We start from the raw sequence: 20,122 nt of genomic DNA on the forward strand, positions 1-20,122 counted from the left end.
TCTGTCTGTCTGTCTATTTTATTGTTTGTCACCGGCCTACAGGTCACAATTTTCAACCGATCTTCACGAAACTTCACCAAATGGTAGAGTTGGTCAAAAGCAAGAAGCCTATTGTTTTTGGGGTCAAAAGGTCAACATAGGCCAAAGGTCACTGTTACGTGCTCCTCCCCAAACCCCGGTCACGGTGTACCTCCGAGCCCCGAGAGGTGTCATGGCAGAAAAATGTGTTATTCTGTATGTCTGAGATCAATGGTGAAACCACACCAATTGTTACCAACAAACAAGTATTGTATTGAGATCACACAATAATAACAGTACAACAACAATAGTAATCAATTGTACAACCAATATATATTTCCTATGATGGTACCATCAGGTTCGTACAATATAACTCACTGTGCTCCAAGTGAGCGAAAAGAGGAACATTCCCAATGTCTCTATTCCGGCATCAAGCCAAAGTCGATCCGCTCCAGTGATCGTCAGAACGATGTCTAATCGAGACCAGAATCCCATTCGGATGACAGTCACAGTCACGCTGCCAAAGCTGCGCAAAGGTGCCCTCAAGGCGACTGGGAAATCACACCCTCGGGTATGGATGTTCCATGGCTCCCAATCGGCGAACCGCAGATTTCCCACTCAAAAGCCACGTTACACACACACACCAGATTAACGTCTGAATGCGGTGAAAATGGTTGAAGCGAAGTGAAAAACCTTGAGCGAAGCGCAAATCCTGCGCGAGGTAAAAATGGCCGACAGCCCGTTCTCGTGGCGTAACGGCACTCCGATGATTCTCTCCGGAATCAACCTCAAAACCTGTCACGCAGGTTTATCTGTCACAGCGATAACAACTCTGTCGCAGGAATCCCTTTCCCAGGAAATCCCAAAGTTCACTCATGACTCTCGTTCGCCAACGATCACTCCAGACCTCGAAGCAGCTCAGCTTCTTGTCCGACTCATTCGCTCCGCCTTCTCTTCCTCCTCTTCCTCTTCGTCATCGTCCGGTTCCAGTTTCATTTAAAACATTAACTTTTTTGCCTTTTGAAAATAGTAATCTCTATTTCCCTTAAACGACAACAATAATAGTACATGGAATCAAAAATGTTTACAGTGGATGAAAAGCACAACAACGGAAGTGACGAATCCGTAACAGTCACCAACTTTGCTAAATTTCTAAAATCCTCAATTTTCATCCGATTGACTTGAAATTTGAAGAGGACTTGCATATCTGGTCATTGAATTCAACCACCAAGTATTTTTTAGGTCAACATAGGCCAAAAGGTCAACATAGGCCAAATTTCTAAAATCCTCAATTTTCATCCAATTGACTTGAAATTTGAAGAGGACTTTCATATCTGGTCAATGAATTCAACCATCAAGTATGTTTAAGGTCAACATAGGCCAAAAGGTCAACATAGGCCAAATTTCTAAAATCCTCAATTTTCATCCAAATGACTTGAAATTTGAAGAGGACTTGCATGTCTGGTCACTGAATTCAACCACGAAGTATTTTTGAGGTCAACATCGGCCAAAAGGTCAACATAGGCCATGTTTCAATAATCTGCAATTTTCAACCGATTGACTTGAAAATTGAACAGCATTTGCACATTGAGTCACTGAATAGGGAAACTAACTATTTTTGAGGTCAAAAGGTCAAAGGTCAACTCAAGGTCAACCTTCCAAAATCATCATTTTTCATTTGAAAAATCGTCACTTTTCTTCCTATTGACCCGAGCTTTGATCAAGATTGTCAATTTTAATCTTGATGAAATGGGCAATTTGCTGTATCAATGGAATTTTTTTCCTTGGGGGGGGGGGGCGGATTTTGCAAGTATTGTGCTTTGCATGATGTCTTCTTGTTTGTTTGTCTGTTTGTGAACAAGATATCTCAAAAAGTTGTGAACAGATTCTCACGAAATTTGGCAGAGAGGTAGTGTATGTGACAAGGACTAAATGATTAGATTTTAAGGTGAAGATTCGGATCCGGCTACTAGAATTTTTAAGTCATCCTTCACCATTGAGTGGTAGGACTAAAACCGATACATAGCAGGATATCTCAAAACGTTATGGACGAATTTGAACGAAACTTGGTGGGCCAGTTGTGTGTTTGTGACAAGGGCGAATAGATTCAATTTTGGTGAAGATCTGAATATGGATTCGGATACGAGAATTATTTAATTCTTAAGTGATTCTTCACCATTGAGAGATCAGACAAAAAGCGATATATAACATGATATTTAAAAAAGTTATGGACGAGTTATGATTAAACTTGGTGGACGAGTTGTTTAGGTGACAAGAACAAGCCGATTAGATTTTGTTTTGGTCCGAATCCAGATCTGGCCTATCAGTGGGATACCAAACAAAAATGTTCAACCTGGCGCAGACATGCGCTCTACCTAGTGCCCGTCTAGTTATGACAGAAATGGGTACGAACTTAATGACAGGGATTTTTAGACAATAATAGGAAAGGGGGAGATTCACAAGATGCTGCCTACACACACGATCCTTGTAGCCACTAATTGGGTAGAATATGGGACATCTAATCTATATGCAATTAAGAAATAACTAGCTAACCAATTAACTCCGTCTTGTCCGATTTTTGCAACACTGCCTTTTCCTCCCTTCAGCCGCGTGCCGAGGATCATCACCTCTTAGTTGGGGAGGGAGGTGGTGGGATGAATGAAAACGACCCTCCTTTCTGACAACGAAACTCTCCTTTTCTAAGCTGAGCGTTCAATTGTTCATGAATCAATTGTTCATTCGTTGTCGCCTACAACCATACCACCCTAAATACGCCCGATCGCGTCCGATCTCGCAAGCCAGGCAGGTTCGGGCCCGGTTTGTACCTGGATGGGAGACCGCCTGGGAACACCGGGTGTAGTAGGCTTGTTTTGTTTTTTCTCCAGAAGGGGGAGTCTTGTTTTGTTTTCCTTCATCGACCAATGGGGATTAATCTTCTTATTTCTCGTCAAAACACCTTCCCTCTTGTGTTTTTGAATTTTAAGTCGTGTTTCTCGCCGAGCTCCGCATCTTCACAGTGCTGTTCGTGTTATTCCCACAGATCACAGCCCTCACACGCCATTATTACATCCGCGAAACAAATTCTTGTGGAAATAACTTTTGTGGAATTGCATTTGAAAACGAAAGAGCACGGACAAACAACCATAGGTTGGCAATCATAGCGCAGCCTTGATAGGCCTCATAGCCTTTGCTTGAATTAAAGTTCCTTGTGAGGGAAATCGAGTTTATTCGTCGCCCACCCAGAGGCTGTCTCGACAAATCAAATTTGCCATTCGTGTTCTCGGGGCGGGGCCACTTCGAGGATTCAGACAAAATGACGCCGCCCAGCAGCGATGCAGCGCCAGAGCCATCTTCGTCCAAATAAAAAGGGAGGGGTAACCATCCTCCTGCACTTCCTCGGAATTAAAAACATGCAGACACGTGTACATGTATACATGCATACACATATACATGTACGCACGGACGTACGTAACCGAATGCCTAACCCTGATTTTCGCTTCGCTAGCGCAGTGTAATGAGTGACGTGTATATGTAATGTAAGCCATCATTCACTATCTGTGTGCAAAGATTGAACAACATCAGTAAATGCTTGTCAGATAAATGGTTAAGGACCTGGGTTTTTTACAACTAAAATGGCCGCCAGTCTACCATTTGGCCATCTTTGATCAGATCCCAAAATTAAGTGAGGTGCACATGTATGCCATCTTGTTCTGTGCTTTTGCCAAGTTTAAACAAAATCGGACCATGCATGTTCAAAAAATGGTTGGGGGCACGTTTAAGTAACAAAATGGCCGCCAGTCTGACATTTTGGATCGGATCTCGAAAGAAAATGATGTAAGCCATCATTCATTGTCTGTTTGCGAAATTTGAACCAGATCGGTAAATGCATGTCCAAAAAATGGTTGAGGACGTGTTCAACATCGGGTTTTTTTACAACTAGAATGGCCGCCAGTCGGCCATCTTTAATCACATCGTGAAACACAAATATGTGCATATATACCGTCATGTATTGTCTTTGTGCCAAGTATGAACAAAATTGGTCCGAGATATGGATGTGGAGTCATGCACACATGCACGCACGGACGGATGGACAATACCCAATCCATAAGCCCCAGTTTTAAGTCCAAAACAAACATTAAAAACATTTTTTTTTCTTTTCAATATTGTAATTATCCCCCTATTAGTGTGGTCCTAATGACCAATTTATCCGCTGCTCCAGATTCTGGTCCCATTCCTGAGTTTGGGCTTGGCCCTATCAAATCGAATACTGCCCGTCTCTACCTACATCTGATACCAGAGACCATGGGACCTGTCTGAAGTATCCTCCTGCACTTCCTAGCTACATATGGGGCCCTCCCTGGTACCCACCATGGGTCCTGACCTTGGCACCCACTGTGTCCACTTGGCAGTCGTGCATTGGATCCTCTCACTAGGTACCTGAGTCAAAACAACCATCTAAACTGAACCCCACGCACCCTCATGACGTCACTGGCAGGCTTCAGCCTCTCAGGAGGCCCCATGCCTTGGTACCTTCCCATTATTTACTCTATCTCACTCTCGGGCCACACTCCCAGTCCACAAGCTACACATTTTGGACACCCTCTATCATTTTCCTTTTATCTCAATTACCAGCACTTTTGCAGTTTCCTTTTCCAAATCTTCTGAAAACCCCTATCTTACCCATCACTAAATGAGTATTCCCTCCAGTAGGTGGTGCTACTCTCTCACAATTCGCTCCACACTTTTGTCGTCCCATAGCGCACACCTAAAATTTGCTCACTCATACATTCACCCACATCAGCACTTTTTCATCCATCTTCCACTCATACCAAATCCTGTTGGAACAGGAGAAAGGAAGAGGAGATGGTCCCATCCAAAGCTATGTCTTCCAGATCACAAACTATTGATCCCATGTAAATGTTCACAACTCCAAAATTTCGTACAACTTTCTCAAATTCCCTAAAATGTCAATTTGGTCACATAATTTCAACGCCAATTTACCCTCTACATTTCCTCTTTGCTTCTCAGTACCACCACCAGGTGGAACATGCTCTCAATTCATTAAATGGGACCACACAGCCAAACTGCCTGAGTCATGCTTCCTACCTCTTTACTCCATCATGGTTACTAGGGGGCACATTCTTCTCCAATGTTGTTTCCAGGCGAACCGGTCACATTTCCAACTCTTTCTTTTTTTTTTACTCCATGCAGTTCTCCCCAACTAAATCTGGAGTCAAAGAGGATCTTTCCAGTCCAGTGCCAAATCCCACAGTCCATCCTGCCATCACAGGCTGCTGTCTTCGACCTCCTTTTGCTCACACAATCTACCCTTGTCACCATTACTCCACTCATTCTCACATACAAACAAAAACACACACACACGCACACACACACACAGTCCTTCCACACAACACTTCTGCAATTCCCCTAAATGCCTCTGCATACTTCCTTCACTCTTTCGCTAAATTGCTCATATCTGGCCCTCATTCTCTTATACTCCACGACGAAGTTACCCCTACACTTTCCCCACCTAATAACCCTCCGACCCCTGCTCTTAACCTCCCTCCTTTTCTTCTTCCATACCACTGTGTAGTTCCACCAAAAGAACACCAATTCAGAGTTCAGAGTGGCTTTCATTGTGCAGGCAGCAAGCATAACCCCGCTCCCCGGACCTGCCAACATGGAAGTGACGTGTATATCCGTATCCGCTTCTTATATGTTGTCGACGGTGAGGTCGAGATGTTGCATACATCACATCTTCCCCTATCAGCTGGGTCATTACCAAAAGTCCATGTACAACATTTTTGAATCAAATGTGAAAACAAATGTGAAAATGTCAATTGTGAAAACCATGAGCAATGTTTTGGCAAAAGTGAATCAACACAAAACGGTGCTAAGTTTAGGAAAACTAGAATAACACGACTTGAAGAGTCAGGGGCGAACTACACCTGTGCAACAAGATGACTTTGACTGCCACATCTATAGGTCGATCCGATCAGGGTGTTTCTTGATTCTGGTTGATCGGCATGGCAGGTGTGCAGGACAGTTGGCGATGCTGTTTCTGGATTAGCGGCATCGCAGGTGTGCACGAGAGTTGGTGTCGCTGTTTCTGGATGAGCTGCATGACAGGTGTGCAGGAGAGTTGGTGTCGCTGTTTCTGGATGAGCTGTGTGACAGGTGTGCAGGAGAGTTGGTGTCGCTGTTTCTGGATGAGCTGCATGGCAGGTGTTCAGGAGAGTTGGTGTCGCTGTTTCTGGATGAGCTGCGTGGCAGGCTGTGCAGGAGAGTTGGTGTCGCTGTTTCTGGATTAGCAGCATGGCAGGTGTGCAGTAGAGTTGGTGTCGCTGTTTCTGGATTAGCAGCCTGGCAGGCGTGCAGGAGAGTTGGTGTCGCTGTTTCTGGATTAGCTGCATTGCAGGTGTGCAGTAGAGTTGGTGTCGCTGTTTCTGGATTAGCAGCCTGGCAGGCGTGCAGGAGAGTTGGTGTCGCTGTTTCTTGATTAGCTGCATGGCAGGTGTGCAGGAGAGTTGGTGTCGCTGTTTCTGGATGAGCTGCGTGGCAGGTGTGCAGGAGAGTTGGTGTCGCTGCTTCTGGATTAGCGGCATGGCAGATGTGCAGGAGAGTTGGTTTCGCTGTTTCTGGATGAGCTGCATGACAGGTGTGCAGGAGAGTTCGTGTCGCTGTTTCTGGATTAACGGCATGGCAGGTGTGCAGGAGAGTTGGTTTCGCTGTTTCTGGATGAGCTGCATGACAGGTGTGCAGGAGAGTTTGTGTCGCTGTTTCTGGATGAGCTGCGTGGCAGGTGTGCAGGAGAGTTACTGTCGCTGTTTCTGGATGAGCTGCGTGGCAGGTGTGCAGGAGAGTTGCTGTCGCTGTTTCTGGATGAGCTGCATGGCAGGTGTGCAGGAGAGTTGGTGTCGCTGTTTCTGGATGAGCTGCGTGGCAGGTGTGCAGGAGAGTTGGTGTCGCTGTTTCTGGATTAGCGGCACGGCAGGTGTGCAGGAGAGTTGTTTTCGCTGTTTCTGGATGAGCTGCATGACAGGTGTGCAGGAGAGCTGGTGTCGCTGTTTCTGGATGAGCTGTGTGACAGGTGTGCAGGAGAGTTGGTGTCGCTGTTTCTGGATGAGCTGCGTGGCAGGTGTGCAGGAGAGTTGGTGTCGCTGTTTCTGGATTAGCGGCATGGCAGGTGTGCAGTAGAGTTGGTTTCGCTGTTTCTGGATGAGCTGCATGACAGGTGTGCAGTAGAGTTTGTGTCGCTGTTTCTGGATGAGCTGCGTGGCAGGTGTGCAGGAGAGTTGGTGTCACTGTTTCTGGATTAGCAGCATGGCAGGTGTGCAGTAGAGTTGGTGTCGCTGTTTCTGGATGAGCTGCGTGGCAGGTGTGCAGGAGAGTTGGTGTCACTGTTTCTGGATTAGCAGCATGGCAGGTTGTGCAGTAGAGTTGGTGTCGCTGTTTCTGGATTAGCAGCATGGCAGGTGTGCAGGAGAGTTGGTGTCGCTGTTTCTGGATTAACAGCATGGCAGGTGTGCAGGAGAGTTGGTGTCACTGTTTCTGGATTAGCAGCATGGCAGGTGTGCAGGAGAGTTGGTGTCGCTGTTCCTGGATTAGCAGCATGGCAGCCGTGCAGGAGAGTTGGTGTCGCTGTTTCTGGATTAGCAGCGCGGCAGGTGTGCAGGAGAGTTGGTGTCGCTGTTTCTGGATGAGCTGTGTGACAGGTGTGCAGGAGAGTTGGTGTCGCTGTTTCTGGATTAGCAGCATGGCAGGTGTGCAGGAGAGTTGGTGTCGCTGTTTCTGGATGAGCCTCGTGGCAGGTGTGCGGGACAGTTGGTGATGCTGTTTCTGGATGAGCTGCATGGCAGGTGTGCAGGAGAGTTTGTGTCGCTGTTTCTGGATGAGCTGCATGGCAGGTGTGCAGTAGAGTTGGTGTCGCTGTTTCTGGATGAGCGGCGTGGTAGGTGTGCAGGAGAGGCAACATCACTGCCTGCAGGTGGAACGGCAGCATATATTTCAGGCATGAGTGGATCTGAGACGCCTGTTCGAGGCACGACATTCCCAGGTGCAGGCACAACAGTGGATTGTTGCTGTTCAGGCTTCGGCATAACGACAGACAGTATTTGAGGTTCGATGGGGCTACAGTGACGGTAGACAATGTGGTCCTGGTGTCGATGGACAACCCGCCCATCATGCAAGCGTATTGTATGCGACAGTGGCCCGCCCAGGTTTGTCTATGACATCGCCAGGCAACCAAACAGCGCCTGCACCAAAGTTGCGGGAGAACACTGGATCCCCGGTGTGAAGTGAGCGGGTCATTGCTGACTTGTCGTGATGCAACTTCTGGTTAAGTTGGCTCTGATACACTCGAGAAGCCATATCGGGTTTCAGAAGGTCCAGGTTGGTCCTTAGGTGTCGTTTCGTCAGTAATTCTGATGGTGTTACTCCAGTTGTACCATGAGGTGTAGTACGATACTTGAGGAGCAGATCTGGTTTCAAGGTTTCGGTCCTGCAGTTTGCAGGGTTACTAAAAGGAAAGGCATAGTGCCAACTGCATATTTCATTAAAAGGAAATATCATAACCTTCTGTGGAACGCTTTGGGATCCCAACAGTTGTCGTAAGATCGGTATGAGGTTTCAGAAATTATTCAGTACAATTATGATTTGGAAATGTGATCGACATGGATCTTGCTCCCAAATCCGGACGTGAACGGACGATGATGGTTTCCTGGTTTGATAATATCTCGATACAATCGTGATTTAACATTATATTTTGATATATCAATAACATAGCATTAATTTGTGATTGGACTGATGAATGATGCTGTTTGGAATGAAAATATGGAGATATTGAGTTTATAGCAGAATGGAGAAATAACGTCAGGGTTTCCATCTGTGATATTCGCGGATTCCCCATTTGCAGTCTCGCCATTGACCGGATATAGCAACATTCAGACTGGATACGTTTTTTTGTGCAAGTCCTTCACGAACCTGCTGACAATGCCTGACGTTCGACTGAAGATGGCATAGGAATGTGTAGTTTATTTAATTTTTTATTAAATTCTTACATTCTTTGCTAACTTGTATCCCCATCCAGGTCATACTATCTTCTTCAACTAAAGTATCAAACAAGCCCGCTATAGACTATCGGTCTTGTTTTAATTTATTTGCTATTCTTAATGTAATAACTCTTATAAAGAATTGTTCAATTAAAATAGAAATCGATCAGCTTCTTCTACTCTTTTCAGTGTTGGGGCTTATGGAAGAGTGCTTGTGGAGGGTTGACTTGTTGATGGTGGATCAATATGCAGGCATGAGATGTGCAGGGTTATGTGTTAGTAGCAGTGAAAATCACAGAAAGGTATGAGGGGTTGATATGTGAGAGTAGTTGAGTGAGGAGATAAACACAAATTTGAAAGAGATTATGCGGTTGTCAGATACTATCATGAGCTTCAGTTAGGAACAATTCTTGCAAATAGCTTCAGTAAAGCCGAAATCAAATGAAAACCGATAAAGAAAACAGAGAATCTTCAACTTGGAGATATATTACAAACTGTATTTCACAAATACAATCAACACAACAACAGGCATTTTAAGGCAATTTTCCCTGCTAGAGCGGGGGTTAGCCTTGCGGTCCTCATGACAATCTTCTCCATTTTGCCCTATTTTCTGCATCTCCCCTTGTTAACCCCCTTGCCCGCATTTCTTCTTCGACCATCTTTAGCCAAGTCTTTCTCGGTCTTCCCCGTCCTCTACTTCCTTCTACATTCATTTCCATCACTCTTCTCAACCAGTCACTTTCATCCTTCCTCAACACATGACCAAACCATCTCAACCTATTCCTCTTCACAGCATCAATCACAGGCTCTATTCCCATCATCTTTCGCAATTCATCATTTGTCTTCCTCTCTCTCAACGATACTCCACACATCCACCGAACCATTCACATTTCCACCCTTTCCAGCCTTCATTGCTGCTCTACGTTCATTACCCATGTCTCGTTCCCATAAATCATAACACTTCTCACACATGCAGCATACACCTTTCCCTTCAGCTTCAACGACACTCCCCTCCTCGTCAGCACGCCACTCAGTTCCCGAAACTTCTTCCATGCACATCTCACTCCAGCAACCGTTGCCGAGTCTGATCCACCTTCTCCATTCAGCATGTCTCCGAGGTAGCAAAATGTTTTCACACCTTCTAGCTTCACGCCATCTCCAAGATCCAACTCAACATTTCCTCCATCTGCAGCTCCCTCTGTTCACACCTTACATTTGAATGTAGCTGCCACACTGGTTAATGACCCTCTCAGACCACTACATTTTTGATGAACCCACTCAGCGCACATTGTATGTTGAATGGAGTTCACTCCGACACCCTTCCTGCACACAGCACACGGCCACTTCCCAGTTCTTTCCACCTCACCACATGCTTTACCACTTGCCATCACCTTCGTCTTTCCGATATTCACCTTCAGACCTTTTGTCTCCATACATTCCTTCCACTTGTTCATCTTCTCCTTCAGTCCATCCATACTTTCCGCAATCAACACCAGATCATCTGCATGTAACAACTCCCATGGTAAACCCTCCTTTACGTTCCGAGCCAGCACCTCCATCACAGCTACAAACAGTAGTGGACTTAGTACCGACCCCCTGATGCACTCCCACCTTCACCTCAAACTCACCATTGTTCTGGTCCTTCGTCATTACAGCTGTGCACGCTCTTTTGTACATTGCCATCACTACTCTGATCAACCATTCCTCCGCTCCTAACTTCCTCAATGCCCATGTCACTACTTCACATGGAACCCTATTTCACAAATCAATCAACAAAAAAAGGTTTAATGTTTCACTTCTTATAATCACCAAATTTGTTTATCTCATCACGTGACTTGTTTGCAGATACCTGCATTGCTTACAAATTAACTTGATGGAAAGAAAGAAACGTTGACTTTATTTCATAACTTGTTGATTTACCCATCAATCTCAGGTGACTCAGGTGATAGGTTGGTATTGGATTTCATAGCACGGGAGGTCAACAGAAAAAACATAGGGGCAATACCACTGGAGCTCACCTGATATAATAAACAGTATACTTCGCTGACTGAAGGTATTTTAAACCAATTCGAATGTTTTCTAGAAGATAGGGCAGCATGTAGAATCATACTAACATAATTATAAGACTTTAAACAAACAAATAAAAAAATACCTATTTTGGGGGGCAAACCTTACCCCACCCTCCCATCCTGTATACCTCCTCAGACCCCAATTTTTCTAATGGCTTGAACAAACTTTGGTACATCACGGGTGATGAAGGTCGTGGTGAAGTGTCATTGAAATTGTGTGTGTCGTTTCAGAGAAAAGAGCAAATACCAATTTTTGGGGGCAACCCCCCAGTAGACCCATCACAGCCCGATTTTTTTTAATGCAGTGAACAAACTTTGGCCCATCACGGGTGTTGAAGGTTTTGGTCACGTTTCATTGAAATCGTGTGTGTAGTTTCAGAGAAGAAAGCAAATATCTATTTTGGGGGGTCAAACCTGGACCCACTTTGATCCCCCATAGAACCTTTTAAACTTTGATTTTCTTAGTGCTGTGAACAAACTTCGGTACATCACGGGTGATGAAGGTTGTGGTAAAGTTTCATCCAAATATTGTGTGTAGTTTCAGAGAAAAAAGCAAATTCCTATTTTGGGGGGTCAAACCTGGATTTCACTTTGACCCTGGTAAACCCCCTTAGACCCCGATTTGTTTTTTAATGCCGTGAACAAACTTTAGTCACAACACAACAAATATCATTTGTGCCAAATTTGGTCGCAATTCCATCTGCGATTTCGGAGAAGAAGTTTCAAGGGTTTACGGACTGACGACGCGGCATCGCATAAGCTCCCCTGAATTTTGTTCTCGGTGAGCTAAAAATAGGGGCAATACCGATTTTTTCTTTTCTTTTATTTTCTCCCCTCCCTCCCCCGAACATCTTACCCTTTGTCTTACTTTTTATATACAAAAAAATTAAAAACAAAATTGAAATTATTATTTCCTTCTCTCCTCGCGGTCCCCACCCACGACCACGTGCATGTTGTATCGCCCCACCCTCTTTATCTCCTTTTTCTTCTACCTCTCCAGCTGATGCTCACCTTTCCAATTCTAGTTTCCACCATACTCATTCAACCCTTTCTCCTTCTTTCTCAGATCCACGCCCTCACCTCAGGGACTTTTCCCAGATTGTTTTTCACGGTTTTGTTTAAATATTATTTAAATATGTTTAAACTTTCCCCTGCAGTGTTTCATTCAGTGGTGTATCACAACACACTGTTTTTCTTCCTACTTAAAAGGCTTTTTTCAATTTCCTCATCAAATCATTCATTTTTAAAAATATGCAATCTCTTACAGTTCCTCCTCTCTACATTATCGAAACTCACCTTCATTTCACCCCTCCTCTACCGTTTTCAAACGGATCTCTGACTTGAAAATCACAATAAACCCAGTTTGGAATAAATGTTCGTTTGTTATTAAGCGTCCACTTTCTAAACTCCCCCTCACCCCTTACCTCTGGAACTCCCCCTTCGCCCCTTCCCTCCAAATCTTCCCCTTGCCCCTCCCCTTCTAATCTCTCCCCCTACCATCTTTCTCCAATTCTCTCCTTTCCCCCATCCTCTGCAAAGCTGCCTCCTCCCCACTTCCTATCCATTCAATCTCATACCTCCACCTCCTCCAACCTTCTACTTTGCTCTGCCTCCTTCAAACAACACATCACTGTGCTTCATCCAATCACCATCAAAACTTTTGTCCTCCTCATCCTTCCCTTTCTCCTAGCTCTTCTGCAATCTCTGACACACTATCAACACCTCTCCCGACCTCCCCCTCTCACCCCTCATCTTACCCTACCCCTCCCCTGTCCTGTACCCGATGCTCCCCTCCCTGTTCCTTAACGGTATGGACCTCAAACAGCCGGGGCCTTCGCTCAAGCCTGATTGATCTCTCCATACAGGTTGCTTCTGACAAACCAGACGTAATCTGCTTAACAGAAACTTTCCTCTTTCAAGATGTCTCTGATTCCTTAATATCTCTTCCTGGTTACTGTCTCCTCCGGTATGATAGACCTGAGCCTCGTCCTGGTGGTGGGGTTGCTATCTTTATCAAAAACTCTCTTCCTCACTCTCCTTGCACTGCCCTCTCTCCACACCACCCCCAGGAGTACCTCTGGCTACGGCTTCCTCTCTGCTCCCACCTTTTGTTCATATGCGTTCTGTACTGTCCTCCAAACAGTGATGACCCCATATACATCTCACTGTCTGACAACATGGACCAACTTCTATCCAGTCATCCCAACTATCTCTTCCTCATATGTGGCGACTTCAACTGTCATCATTTCAGCTGGATGGGTGTGGGTTCCTCTCACACCAGCCATGGCACCTCAGCAAAGGACATATATGACTTACTGGGGCTGGCTCAATCTGTCAATTTCCGACCCGGATCTCAGTCAATGGAGCATCTTTTCTTCTAGACTTGATTATGACTAACATCCCTGCAAATGTCTGCTGCTCTTCTTCTGCTCCAATCGGTTCTTCTGATCATGTGCTTGTTAAAGTGGACATCTCTCTGGCCATTCTCAGAGAGCCTCCTCAGTGCCGACGAGTCTGGCATTTCACTCAGGCTGACTGGCACGGTCTTCAAGCAGTCATCAATCATCTGGATTGGTCTCCCATCTCTACTGCCTCTGAAATCAACTCTTCCTGGGAATTCTAAAAAGTAAACTGCTCTCTCTCTCATGCACAGATTTTTCACATCTCGTCTTCAGTTGTCATATCCTTCCTCCCGTCCAGGGTATACGGAATCTTGCGGTGATGCAGTTGACTTGAAAAACTTGCCATCGCCAATTGGAAGGCAAATCCAACTGAGGAAAATCTCCATTCCTTTCACAAAGCTCGGAACAAGTGTGTGTCTACTCTCAGGAGAGCCAGGAAACAATATCTCTCTACTCTCAAGACTGAATTCTCAAACCTGTCTCCCTCCTCCAAACCTTGGTGGCATCTGGTCAAATCTGTTTCTGGTGTTTGTTCCCCATCCATCCCCTCCCTTACCTTCATACGGCTACACAGCTGACTCCGCACGTGAGAAAGCTGAATGCCTCAACTCTATGTTTGCCTCAAAATCTTGTGTCCCAAACCAATCTCTGTCTGTGCCCACCTTACCCAGTCGAACCCAGCTGCTCCGGGACACTGTGCCCTTCTCTCCTGACAAGGTGGAAAAGAGTCTGTCAAACCTCGACTCTGATTCTGCAACTGGACTAGACGGCATCAGCACACGGGTCCTAAAATCCTGATCTTCCACTCTATCTCACCCTCTCTCTGTTCTCTTCACCCTCTCCTTTGCTCAAGGTTATCTACCATCTGCTTGGAAATCAGCCAACATTACCGCTTTACACAAAAAAGGTGCAAAAACAGATCCTTGCAACTACAGACCAATCAGCCTGATCCCAATTATCAGCAAGGTCATGGAATCTATCATCGATTCTGACATCAAATCCTTCCTCTTCTTCAATGGCTTGATCTTGGATCATCAATATACAGACTTGGCATTTAATATGGAATATTTTTTTTTTCTTGACTTGGGTTTACTTTCTGAACTCGGTATATCAATCTGGTGAGTTTCTTTTGAGCTTCGGTGATTTCTTTGTTAAAAGAACCATGTCACTGATTGTCGCAGCAAGAAGTCAATAACAGGATTATATCACAGGTGGCGTGACAAAATGTATGGACAGGTACATTTGACGATTGGCTTCACAATCGGGTATATAAGGGTTGTTGCGTTCTGTATTAGTGGAAAACAACTACTGCATGTCTACAAAAGTTAATGCCGCTTCCTCTGGAGGTGGTCCGTCAACTCGACAATGCTGTTTGTCATTTAGTGGTGGCTTTACGAAATTCCGGCATGAAACAGCGTGCTATTGCTCGGCAGTATGGCATCGCTCAAGGTCAGGTGTCAAAGATCCTGAAACGAAATGCTCGGAGGGGTGTCCCTACTCCAATACCGCGGTCAGGACGTCCCCGCAGAACCACAAGGAGGGATGATCACCAGCTGCACCGGTTAGTCCACAATGGCCGTACCAAGTCAGCTAATAGGCTTAGGGCTGAGTGGCAGCAACTGACAAATGTGCCTGTATCCAGAAGGCTAGTCAACCAACGACTGGTTCAAGCAGGCTATCGTGCCAGGCATCCCCTGAGAAAGCCAGGTCTGACCAGACAACACCGCCAGCGCCGATTGCAGTGGGCCAGAGAGCACCGTCAATGGCAGCCAGGACACTGGAATCACGTGATCTTCAGTGACAAGTCTAGATTTCTGGTCTATCATCAATATGGCTGCGTCCGAGTGCGCAGACAAGTGCATGAAGCCTAAAACGAAGATTGTATAGTGCCAAGAGTCCAAGCTGGAGGTGGTTGGGTGACAGTTTTGGCTGCTTTTCATGCAGGGGGCAAAACTGACCTGGTTGTTCTGAATGGAAACCTGAACCAGTTCAAGCACAGGGCCATTCTGGAAGAAACATTGCTTCCATTTGTTCGTGCAGCCTTTCGAGCAAACTTTGTCTTCCAAGATGACAATGCACGGCCTCATCATGCTCGCATGATCCATCACTTTCTTGCTGACCGTGGTGTAGAGCATATGGAGTGGCCTGCCATGTCCCCGGATATGAATCCGAGAGAGAACTTGTGGGCAGAATTAACGCATCAAATCGACAAGTTGGACCAGCAGCCTGCCTCTGTGCGTGAATTGCAGCAGGCTATTGTCACTGCATGGCAAGCGATTCCTGTCCAAACCTTGGCAAATCTTGTGAACAGCATGCCTCAACGTGTACGTGCTCTCCTGAATGCTCGTGGGGGTTACACGAAGTACTGAACTGTAATTTTACTGTCCGTAATCCCAGTCGTTATTTACTTTTGTTTTTGTTAAAAAATTTTTTTGGCTAATGTGCAAAATAAAGAGATACTTCTGGAAAATGCACAGAAGTTTAACACAGTACTGTCCGTGAATTGAGTTCGATATCAGTTTACATCACTTTCAAGGATCAATTTATTTGCTTCGAAATGTCAAATGTGTTTTTTGTTTCTTTTAAAGGTCACATTAACAAAATCTAGAATAATTTTAACATAATTCCAATGAAATTTTGGTTCTAAGTCATTTTGAAAAGTAAGTTCACCCCCACAAAAAAAATATTCCATATTAAATGCCAAGTCTGTAGATTCAGACCAGGTCATTCTACTCTGGACACGCTGCTTCTGCTATCTTAACAATGGTTGGAGGTCCTCAATGGCAAACTTGAAATCAGAGCTGTCTCCCTTGACCTATCTGGTGCCTTTGATACGGTCTGGCACCCCACCCTGCTCACCAAACTCTACTCCTATGGTATCCATGGAAATCTCAACGCATGGCTTGCAGACTTCCTCTCTGGTCACAGTCAACCTGTGGCCCTGAATGGAATTCTCTCATCTCCCCTTCCTGTTCAGGCTGGATTTCACCAAGGTAGTGTTCTTGGCCCTGTGCTTTTTCTGGTCTTCATTAATGATCTCTCCGACGCTCTGGAAAATCCTCTCTATCTCTTTGCTGATGAATCCACTCTCTGCCGCTACATATCTCAACCCTCATATCTGCAGGCAGCAGCCTCTTCACTCTTTGCAGACCTGGACAACTTCTCAAACTGGTTAAACAAGTGGAGCATGTCTTTCAATCCTGACAAATCTCACACTCTCACTTTGTCTCTCCGAAAAGACCATCTGGACAACCCTCCCATCTACTTTTGAACAATCCTCGTGAAGAAGTTCTGTCACTCAAGCTTTTTGGTCTTAGTATCTGCCATGAACTTTCCTGAGAAAACCACATTTCCAAGCTGGCTACCAAAACCAGTCGCCGACTGGGCATCCTCCGTCGTGCAAGGTCCTTTCTGGGCACTTCTGAGTCCTCACCATATACAAAGCATTCATCCGCAGCTCAATGGAATACCGCTCTCCCCTCTAGGCTGGTACTCCTGCCTCACACCTTGCTCAACTTCACGCTGTTGAAACCAAAGCATTCAGAATCATTGGTATATCCCGCGATGAAGCTGATTCTGAGGGCCTTTCTCTCTCTCACCGCAGGCAGGGTTGTGGTCTTTCTGTCTTTTACCGACTCCTCTCCGGCCTAACTCCCCCTTTTCTGTCTGTGCTCTGTCCCCCAAATATTCCTGCAGGTCGCACAAGTTCTGCCAGCAACCCTCTTCTGGTGAAACTGCCAAAATCAAGACTCTCTGCTCACCTTCACTCTTTCATTCCTCTTTTCTCCTGCCTCTGGAACAAACTATCACACTCTCTGCTCACCTTCACTCTTTCATTCCTCTTTTCTCTTTTCTCCCGCCTCTGGAACAATCTCCCAAACTGTCTTCAATCCCTTTCCTCCCTCCAGGTCTTTAAAACAGCGGTTCACCACCATCTCTTATCTCCCCCCATCCAAAACCTTGATCTTTTCTACCCCTGTTAAAACACCCCAAACCCACCTCTTTCAATCCCCAACTTCTTTTCTGAAATTCCTAGGAGTGTTCATTTGCTTTATACCGTGTACACCTCCCTCCTCCTCCAGCTCTCCCCCTTCTACAGATTTACCGACGTCCCTGTTCTCTTCTGTTGTTGTGCTTGTGTGGTTCCCTCTCTCTCCTCCTCTTGTCTCCCGCTCCCTTCGTTGTATGTTATATGTGTCTGTGCATGTTTTCATGTTCAATGTGTTCGCTCTTAGACGAGCCTCGATTCTGTATACAAAAAAAGAAAAAAAAGAAAAGAATCTGAGCTCTAACAGTGAATCGTTAAACAAATGGAGTCATTGAGATGGCTCTCCAAACATTTTTAAATAATAAGATGTAATAGTTGTACACACATGCTTTGTGTCCGTGTCAGGAAGATGCATTTCTCGATCTGGAAGTATCTATCAAACCCAATGATCCCTTTATAGCCCAGGACGTGAAATGTATGAGACACATGCTATTGTTTTGAATGATGATACAGATAAAAGCTCAGACAAAGCATCATTAGAGATACATTTGAGGTTCAAGAAAGGTTAAGATTTCATTATTTTTTAATATCGAAGGAACAATGTTTTGAATCCTCTTCCTCATCCTATTGATGAAATCGAAAATGGTGAGTATGTGATGGTGTTGTCCCCACTGAATTCTTTGGTTATGGATTTTACCCTAAACTCCAAAATCACAAACCACCAGGTTCTCCCAATCTTCCACTCATCCAGAACGGACAACCCTTTATTCCAAATGCCCAGAATCGTCAAACAACTAACCCAGAGTAGGATTTAAAGTCAGTCGACCTACCTGTAATCATTCAGATAAATTATTCATTTTTGTACTAATGTAGACAATGTCATATGCCATGCGCCTAGATAAAGTACGAAAATTCAACGAAAATTCAATTGCACAGTGAATTGGATTTTCACCAATACAATGGGATGTAATATGGCACAAGGGTGATGGGCCAAATGTCTATTTATCAGAATACAGGTATCTATCAGCACCATGATGAGCAATAAGCAAAGGACAGGAGACCCAAACATCGAGATATTGCGAAACATCGATATTGCGAGACTCAACTATGTAGAGCACCATAGTGAGAAACCCAAAGATCTAGAACATAATATTTAGAGACCCAAGATCTAGAGTGCCATCGTGAGAAACCCAAAGATCTAGAATATGATATTGTGAGACCCAATGATCTAAAATGCCATAATGATAAATACAAAGATGTAGAATGTCATATTGTGAGACCCAATGTTCTAGAGTGCCATGGTGATTAATCCACAGAACTAGAATGCCTTAATGAGGAATCCAATGATCTTAGAATGTCATATTGTGAAACCCAATATTTGAGAGTGCCATAGTGATAAATCCAAAGATCTACAACATCATATTGTGCAATACAATGATCTAGAGTGCCTTCATTATGAATCCAAAGATCTACAATGCCACATTGTGAGACCCAATGTTCTAGAGTGCCATAGTGATAAATCCAAATATCTAGAATGTTATATTGCGAGACCCAATGATCTAGAATGCCATAGTGATAAATACAAAGATCTAGAATGTCATATTGTGCAATCCAATGATCTAGAGTGCCTTCATGATGAATCCAAAGAACTAGAATGCCACATTGTGAGACCCAATGTTCTAGAGTGCCATAGTGATAAATCCAAATATCTAGAATGTTATATTGCGAGACCCAATGATCTAGAATGCCATAGTGATAAATACAAATATCTAGAATGTCATATTGTGTGACCCAATTATCTAGAATCCGACAGTGACAAATCCAAATATCTAGAATGCTATATTGTGAGACCCAATGTTATAGAGTGCCATAGTGACAAATCCAAAGATCTCGAATGTTATATTGTGAGACCCAATGTTCAAGAGTGCCATGGTGATTAATCCAAATATCTAGAATGCCAAATTGTGAGACAAAATGTTCTAGAGTGCCATGGTGATTAATCCACATATCTGGAATGTCTTAATGAGGAATCCAATGATCTTAGAATGTCATATTGTGAAACCCAATATTTGAGAGAGCCATAGTGATAAGCCAATAGATCTAGAATGTCATATTTTGAAACCCAATGTTCGAGAGTGTCATTCTGAGAAAACCAAATATCTAGAATTCCATACTGTGAGACCCAATGTTATAGAGTGTCATAGTGAAAAATCCAAAGATCTAGAATGTTATATTGTGAGACCCAGTGATTTAGAGTGCCATGGTGATAAATCCAAAGATCTACAACATCATATTGTGCAATCCAATGATCTAGAGTGCCTTCATGATGAATCCAAAGATCTAGAATGCCACATTGTGAGTCCCAATGTTCTGGAGTGCCATAGTGATAAATCCAAATATCTAGAATGTTATATTGTGAGACCCAATGATATAGAATGCCATAGTGATAAATACAAAGATCGAGAATGTCATATTGTGCAATCCAATGATCTAGAGTGCCTTCATGATGAATCCAAAGATCTAGAATGCCATATTGTGAGACCAAATGTTCTAGAGTGCCATAGTGATAAATCCAAATATCTACAATGTTATATT

At 44.4% G+C, this 20,122-nt stretch overlaps 1 protein-coding gene and 1 pseudogene across 1 annotated transcript in view; both read left to right on the top strand.

The window, feature by feature from the left end:
* The window catches only part of LOC144891235 (uncharacterized), an 846,635-nt gene that overhangs the window by 343,717 nt on the left and 482,796 nt on the right, over positions 1 to 20,122 (top strand). The gene's annotated exons all lie outside the window — the stretch shown is intronic.
* Positions 2,766 to 2,884, top strand: LOC137424286 (5S ribosomal RNA; annotated as a pseudogene).

Source organism: Myxine glutinosa, chromosome 3 (genome assembly GCF_964187855.1).
Source record: "Myxine glutinosa chromosome 3, kmMyxGlut1.1, whole genome shotgun sequence".
Lineage (NCBI taxonomy): Eukaryota > Metazoa > Chordata > Myxini > Myxiniformes > Myxinidae > Myxine > Myxine glutinosa.